The following is an 8,874-nucleotide window of genomic DNA, read 5'->3' on the forward strand; positions in this document are numbered from 1 at the left end:
AGACCAATGGAACTGAGCCAGAGTCCCAGGAAATAAGCAGCAGACCTATGGCCACCTACTGTTTGATAAGGAAACCAAAAAACTAGGATGGAAGAAAGGCAGCCTGTTCAACTAATGGTGCTGGCAGAATTGGTTAGCACATGTAGGAAACCAGACTTGGATCCTTCTTTGTCCCCCTGCACCAGAATCAACTCTAGACAGATCAAAAACCTCGAGGCAAAACATATGTCCTGAAATGTTTATAGGAAGCGATAAGAGATAAAATGGTGATCCTTGGCATGGATTAATTCCAGAAATAACCATCTCATTTGAACGTGGACTAAAGGCTTAAAGAGAGTTCTCTGAAGAGGAAATCAGACTGACCAATAAACATATAAAGAAATGCTCGTTGGCATAAAAGAAATGAAAGTCAAAAAACTTTCGGATTCCACCTCAATCTAGTTTGAATGGCCATTATCAAGAAATCTAATAGCAACATATGCTGGTGGGGATGTCACTAAAAGGGATCCAAAGTTCTTCAGTCACTTTGGGAGAGCTCCCCTATGACCCAGCAATTCCACTCCTGGGCATCTACTCAAATATCCAGAAACAAGGGCATACTAAACCTACAGTACAGCTATGTTCATTATGGCACAATGCAATTCTATACTGCCATCAGAAAGAACAACATTGACCCATTAGTAAGAAAATGGAAAAAACTTAGAAAAAAATCACAGTAAGTGAAGTAAGCGAGGCCCAAAGATACACTGGCTCCATGGTTTTCTTCATTTTTAATAATTAATAGTATGTGTCTAGGATTATCTTAGCAGAGAAATTGTTCAAAAGCTATGGGTATATGACCATATAGGATTAACCCAAATGAATTTCCCAAATCGTTTTGTGGTTTTTAATGTTTTAAATTTGGGGTTTTTTGTCAGTCTTGTGACTTAAACTCAGGGCCTGGCCACTGTCCTCAGATACAAGCCTACTGCCCTGCTACTTGACCCACAACACCACTTTAGGCTTTTTCTGTGTATGTGGTACTGAGGAATCGAACCCAGTGCACGCTAGGCAAGCACTCTAACACAAGTTATTTCTCTTTTTTCCCTCCTTATAATTTATCTTCTGTTGTTGCTGCAACTGACTTTGATCCCTGGTGTATTGTACATATATTCATTTGTTCATTTAAGGCAGGGAATTGAAGGAGAAAAAGAGATGATGAAACAAAGGACAAGGGATGAACCAGTGAAACAGAGATGGTTAAGAGATATGATGGAAATGAACTTCACAACTTGGGAGGGTTGGGGGAAGGGAAAGTGGAAGCAAAATATGGGAAGGTGTAACAATGTTCACAAAGTAATGTACTCACCACCTTACGAACATACCTCTAACCCCTCTACACATCATGCTGACAGGAAAAAAATGTAAGATCCTATCTTGATAAAAGCCTAGATATTGTGGGGATGCAAGCTGGAGGCATAGCTGTCACATTGTAATGTGCCAGCTGGAATGAAAACATAGACCAATCGTTAGAAAAAAAGCTTGTGATCTAAGGCAGTCCCCAGTGCAAAGGCAGGAAAGACCCAGTATCAAAGAGCACTCAGGTGGTAGAGCACTTGAAGACACCAATTTCAAACATCACTACTACCAAGTGAAAAAAAAGGCATTTGATTTTTCAACCTCAAATTTCAAATTTCAGCCCCAGATAATGATGTATTCTGTAATATGAATATAACTTTTGTTGGATGTCAGGAAATGCATATATAAAAATTATATTTTATCTATGCCAGGCAAATTGATTTATGCTTTTAACTTTAGCACTTAGATCACACATTTGAGGACAGCCTGAGTACTATGTCTCATAATTTGTCTCAAAAAGAAATCATAGAATTAAACATTACCTAAAATTCCATTAAAATAAAGTGCAAAGCAGGGAATATTCATAGTCCCTAGGGATTCACATTTATCTGTCTATCTATCTGTTTACCTATCTCTTTATTTGTTTATTTGTTTGTTTATTTTGTTGGTCATGAGGCTTGAACTCAGCCTGGGTGCTGTGCCAACATAAGGATTTTACCCTCCCCCCATCTAGGAATTCAAGCACTGAATTGATAATAACATTTATTTATTCTTGAGATTAGAAGAAATGTTTTTATTTCCTTGATTAGCATGATATTGGCTTGGGTTTGCCATGCATACCTTTTATTATGTGTAAGTATATTTCTTCTAATCCTACTTTCCTCCAAACTGTTATTGTGAAGGGATGTTTGAAATTTTTTTGCTAGTCCTGGGCCTGAGCACTGTCCTTGGACTTTCTCTACCACTTCTGGCTGTTTTCTGTATATGTGGCACCGAAGAATTGAACTTGGATCTCCGTGCATGCTAGGCAAGCACTCAACAACTAGGCCAAACTCCCAGCCCCAGGGATGTTGAATTACTTGAGATGATTTTGTGCCCTTTTTTGTTTAATCGGCTTATTTGTTATAATTAATCTATTGATTTTTATAATCTGGATTATTCCCTGCATCCTGGAATGAAATCAACTTGATCATTACATATGTTCTTTTAGACGTGGTGGTGTTTTGTTTTGCAAGCGTTCTTTTTGCTTCTTAAAACACAGCCATGACAAAGGAAAAGCTCCTGGGTCCGGTGGGTTGCAGCAGGGGCATTCTGGGCTCCAGGGACCCCTCCGCAGAGGCCTTCAGGCTCTGGTGTCGCTTGCTCACATATAGCCAGTGCCCATCATGGAGAACCTGCCTCGGTCTTCACACAGATGGGGCACCTCAGGGGCTGCACGGGGCCACTTCGGGGAACAGCAGGTGGGGAACACACCCATTCCTCTTTTGGGAGGCTGCTCTTATCTTCATGAGACCAGGGTGGGATGCTACGGGGTCTGGAGAGGTGACCTACTTCCCGACAAGAGCCCTGGAGTGTCCTGTCGCTGGGATTCCTCACAGGTGTGTTCAGGATCCTGTAGTGTTGGGGAGACAACAGTTCTATGTGGTCGTCGCTATCGACAGACTCAAAGGAGCGAACCCCGTGGAGTGGGGGTCTACCTCGGGAAGGATGCCAGCCCTGCCGGGCCCTAGCTGCTGGTGTCGTGCTTTCTTCATCTCCTGGGATGTGAGATGGGGATGAACTCCATGGAAGATGGTGCCACCCAACTGGAATCAGAGGTTTTCTGGAAAGCATTGTGGCAACTAAAGGAATCGTTGTCAGGGATGGCAGACCTCGAGGCCTTCAGGTCCTTCAGCAGGGCTTTGATGTTCTGAATCTGCGAGAGGAGGGACAGCGAGGGTGCTTTGTGTGAGGGCAGGTTCCTGTCCAACTTACTGGGAAATCTGATGAAGAAAATGCCCTCTTTTCTTGTTCTTTGGGCTTCTTATCCTGCACAGCAGCATGGCTTCCCAAGTCTTTTCCGGGTGTCCACTGCCTCTTGGTAGGGCTCCTGTGTCTGGTAGAGCTGGGTCTTGTAAATGGAGCACACGGTGTCCTGGATTTCAGAGTTTCCTGACAAGTAGAGATCGCGTTTCTTGTTTAGGAGGGAGTCGATGGCAAGGATGTGGCAGGCATGGTTGGACAGCTTTGTGTTCATGACATCGCTGTTTTTGCAGCCCGGCTTCTCAGACATGTGCAGCACCATGCTAGGGACTCAGGCCTTCCAGAGAAATCCTGCAGAGATAAGGTGACATTATAGGGCACTTTCCCGGTGTAATTCTCATTGAGCTGCAAGTTGCCAGTGCCTGGTGGATATTGGTCCTCTTCACGGGGTCAGAAAAGAGGGAAGGAAATTGATGGCCCCTGTGAAGAGCTCGATGGGGAGGGGCTTCAATTCTTTGCCCACCATCTTCTGGTATAAAGCCTTCGGGCTGAAAGGCTCCACAGTGAAAGGGAGGATCCTAGCCAACATGAAGTCCACGTTCACGCCAATGGAGTAGACATCGAATTGGGGGTCATATTTCTTCCTGGCCAGCAGTTCGGGCGCAGCACAGGCAGGACCCCCACACTGGGTGCTGAAGGGGTCCAAATAATGCAGAATCGCTGCACCGTTGGTCAATCCGACGTCAATGAGCTTGATATTGTCTTCATCCAATACCAAATTCTGTATTTTCAGGTCTCCGTGCACCACCCCAGCCCCGCGCGGACATTCCGCTACGGAGACGAGCTGCCAGATGCATCTTGGGGCTTGCGACTCCTCCAGCCTCTTGTCACAAGTCACTTGTTTGGTGTTAAGTTGCCACCGGACATAGCTCCAACACGAGATAATACCCAGCAGCTGTGTGATGTTGGCGTGGCGGATCATCTGTTAGATCTGCTCCTCTCCCCTCAGATTTTGGATGACATAAGTGTCCTTCTTGGCTCCCTTCTTATTCATGACTTTTATTGTTACCATCTCTTCGGTCAGTCCATGCAGCCCCTTGCTCTCGCCCAGCTTTCTGCTGCCATGAGATAGTTACCCACTTGCTTGTGGTGCTGGAAGCTGCAGAGCAGCTCACAGAGCACACCACTACCCAGACTGGCAAGAAACTTCCCTTGCAAGCCCTTGGAAGGCCACTTCCTGCCGGGCCTGCGTCCTCCGAGCTCAGGCCGCCCCGGACGCTGCCGACTCGCCCAGGAGCCGGTCCCCAACTTCGCTGTCATGGCACTCGCAGCTCTTAAGCTCCTCGGGGTCCAGTGCCCCAACTGCGGATATTGCTTTTGTGGGTTGATTTTATGACCTGCTACTTTGCCAAACTTCCAAACCAACTCATGTAGCTAGGATGAGGAAATCTATAGGGTTCTTTAAATACAGGATCATGTTGTCTACAAAAAGGAATAGACTTTCTTCTCTTCCTATTTGGATACCCTTTATATGTTTCTCTTGTCTTACTGCTCTCGCTAGGAATTCCAGCACTGTGGTTGAAGATGAGTGGGGAGCTAGTAGAAACCTCGGAAAGCAATAAGAGTTCCTTCCTTAAAAGTAAACGGTCCTGAGTTCAACCCCAGTACCACCATTGGGGCAGGAGGGTTGGGGTAATACAAACAGTTTTTGTTGTTGTTGGTTTTGTTTGTTTGTTTGTTTTTTGCCAGTTGTGGGCCTTGAGCTCAGGGCCTGAGCACTGTCCTTGGACTTTCTCAAGGATAAGTTTACCATTTGAGTCTCTGCACCACTTTCAGAATTTTTTCCCCTATGCTTGTGCTATCGAGGAACAGAACCAAGACCCTCATGCAGTGTAGATAAGCATTCCATCACTAGGCCAAATTCCCCGCCCCTCTATTTCACTTGTAAAAGAATAGTTTGGCCTTAAAAAGGAAATTCTGAAGTATGTACTGAACATTTCATTTATTTATTTCATGAAGGTACCAAAAATATAGCTGCTAGTTCTAGTTATTAAATGCAGACACCTCTGTCAAGTATTACAGCATTTGTTGTGAGTTAAGATACATAGATTTAGATCTTTGCTTGTCCATTAAATTAATCTTGAGAAGCAAATATCAAATTGAATTTGAGGATCAGTGTGTTTATATGAGAATACATTTTGTTTTTCTCAAGGAATTTTCCCCAGCCCTTATGTATGGATACATTCTATCCAGTTACACCGACAATATTAGTGATAAGAAAAAAGAAGTAAGAGAAAAAATAAGTAAGAGAAACACACAGTTATGCAATAAAGACTAGAAGTTACTGAGACACCTAAGGAAATTTGAGTGCACATTTCATTAAATTATACAGTAAATGGCTTTTCTAGCATTATTCAGGTGAACATTTCTTAATGTTTTAGTAATCGACCACTTCATTTCATTTTACTAGAGTACATCTTGATTTCCAGTTCACCTTTCAGTGTATCCATTAGTAGGGAGGCTACTATCTGGAAGAAGATTATCTCAGAAGTGAACAATTACTACAACATAGGTTATCAAATGGAAAGCTAAATTACAATCATTCTATGTTTGTTTAAAAAATGATAATATCAGGATGTGATGAAACACTTCTTGAAGTATTTAGACCTATGGAGAATTTATTATAACTATACACAATCATGCGGGTAGATAAAAACGAAAGTGAAATAGCAAAATACGTAAGATTTTGTTGTACTGAAGGTCCAATGTTACCTTGAAAAAGCATATAATATAATCACAATGGTGAATGTGTTTTTCCAGGTTTTAAAACTCCTTTGAAAAGAGCAACATGATGTAGCCAAGTCTGGGGTAGAACTGTAAATCTTCCTGCCTTCATCTTCAGAGTGCTAAAATGTCAGACATGCAACACTGTACCTGCAAATTAGGATTACTTCTCCTGAATATGCTGTATGGTTACTGAAAACAATAATCCTCAGAATATGATTCACTAGTATAAATTCTTTAATAAGACCATTGGATGCTAAATTTATTTCTGTGTTATGTTCACCCATCATTTTCTTACACACAAAGCAAAGAACATAAATACCACCAATACATCCTCCATCTCAGCTTGTATTTTAGAGAAATTAGCCAGGCAAGGGTGGTTTATGCCTCCAGTCCTAACATCTCAGGAGGCTGATATCTGCTACCTAGGAGGATGAGATATGAAGATCATAGTTTGAAGCCACGTTAGCCAGGTAAATCTTTAAGACTCCTACCTCCAATTAATTACCAAAATGTTTCAAGTGGAGCTGTAGTTCAAATGGTATAATGCCAGCCTTGAGGAAAAGTGTACAGGGACAGCACCTAGAACATGAGTTCAAGCTCCAGGACCTGAAAAAAAATAGCAAGAGGGATAAGAGAAGTGAGAGGAAGAGATAGAAGGAGAGTGATGCAGAGGATGACAGACACAGAGAGAAATGATCCTTACAGATAGAATATCTGCAGAACTGTAGATGAGGAAAACTGAGAAATGTGGAGAAAAAAATGGGGCACAGCTCAGCATTAGGAGTAAGATCCATTTTATGCCTGGGTATCGTTGGAATTTGTGCATAAATCAGCTATCCAGTGGCTATCTCCTTTACTCCTGGATACTCAGGAAGCTGAGATCTGAGGATCCCAGTTCACAGCCAGGCCAAGCACTAAACACCATAAGACCCTTATCTACAATGAACCACTAGAAATGGGAAGTGGGGCTGAGGCTCAAAGGGTAGGGTGGTATTCTTCAGCTGTAGAGTTCAGGAACAGTACCCGGGCCCAGAGTTCAAGGCCCAGGACCCACTTCCCTCACTCCCAAAAATTCAGCTACCCAAGAAGTGAAGACAAAAGAATTGCAGCTTTTGAGACAGCATGAAAATAAGCTTAGGGAGACTCCTAGCTCAAGAAAAACAGGTCCCTGTTCTTATGGCCCTGTTACATAGGAGGCTTCAAGGATCACTACCAAAAAAACGGAAGAAAAGTAAAAGAAAAAAGAAGACCCTTGCTGCCTGAACAAATGGCTATGGATGTGGTTCAGGTTGTATGGATCAAACACAGATAACCCATTTCAAATCTCACTACTCCAAGTTTGCTATGTTTTAAAGAAGATCCTTTGAGGCTAAACATCAACAAAGTTATCATTAATAAAGGAAGCCTAACTCTAAAAGCCTTACTTACCCTGTCCAGCCTCTTTAAAGACCAACTCTCTTTTCTGAGATTCATTCTTATTCTTACCTCTGCACTTGTTTTTACCTCCTTTACCTGATTAGTAAAAGTAAATGAGAGAATTAATGGTCACACTCTATCTACTTTAAAAGCGTCATTAAAACTACTTCGATGGCTGTATATACAGAGAGGAAAAGGGAAGGGATTTATCCTTTTCTGTGATTCGGAGTTCCAGAAGTTCATTTTATTGCATGCATTTTTTTAGTATACCTTAAATAAAAACATAATTTGTGATCTGCCAACTGGTTTGGAAACAGCAGAGTGGCAATGGCACGCCTTTGGGATACTGCACTTAACAAGGGCGCATGGTACTGGGGGCCTTATTTGGAAGTGGTGGAACACCGCACGTCTTATCATGTCTAAGGAGAAATTAAATGGCATTTTTGCAGCCAGCCGTCAAACACCAAGAGGGTACAGAGCTCTGAGCGCAAGAGCATGAACATGAAAGACTTCTTCCGGGTTGTGAAGGATGGCTCTGTCTAGTGTAGGTCCAGGGGTCAACTCTACCACGGTTTGGTAGGATCCCTGCACAAGCAACACTAAACCCTTTTATTACAGAAGATAGTAGGCAGCATCCATCCCTTCACCTTGAGACAGTCCTTTTCTGGGCAGTTGACTTTCACACCTGGACAACTGTACATGCTCCTTATCTGCCATATGGAGAGTATCCATAAATCCTAGTCTGCCACAATGAAACTCCTAGTCTTCCTTTCCACCTTGGGTTCCCTCCTCTTTTCCTCCCCTAGACCTCACAGGTTATAGAAGTCACTCAGACAATGGTCGGCACTTCTTTCATGTGGCATATGTGAGAAGGGGTCCCTTATACTCCACCCCGCCTAGCCTCATCCCCTAAAACTTCTTCCTTCATTCCCTGTACCTGGACCTCTGCATGATTCCTGGCAAAGTCCTCACATTGTTTAACATTTGGTGCCCAATATGGGCACCAACATGTCCTCTTGGGAATTTGCTCTTCCCTTCATGGAATCTCAGCTGTCCAAGGAACCTAGCTCCTGAACCCTTGCACTTCTTTCTGCCAGACCAACAACTGCCTTCCGCCAAGTGCTTATCGACATCCACTTCACTGGTCTCCATCATCACAGGGTAAGTGGACTGGGAATCCCCATGGTGATGTATCCCTATTAGCAGTGCTGTCTTTACTTATTCCTGCTCATAGACCTGGTACTAGGCCACTGCTAAGCCTTAAGGCCTCAGACCTAAGAACCAGGTTTGGGGTCTGAGACACAAGGGTCAGTTGATGAGCTCACTGCTCTTTCTCACCATTCCTCCCTAAGGCTAAGTATATTCAGTGAT

General features: G+C 43.2%; 1 pseudogene; it reads right to left on the bottom strand.

Moving 5' to 3' along the window:
* Positions 1-2,588: 2,588 nt before the first annotated feature.
* LOC150040289 (hormonally up-regulated neu tumor-associated kinase pseudogene) lies at positions 2,589-8,655 on the bottom strand (annotated as a pseudogene).
* Positions 8,656-8,874: the final 219 nt, after the last annotated feature.

Source organism: Megascapheus bottae, chromosome Y (assembly GCF_031878675.1).
Source record: "Megascapheus bottae isolate mThoBot1 chromosome Y, mThoBot2.hap1, whole genome shotgun sequence".
In the NCBI taxonomy this organism is placed as follows: domain Eukaryota; kingdom Metazoa; phylum Chordata; class Mammalia; order Rodentia; family Geomyidae; genus Megascapheus; species Megascapheus bottae.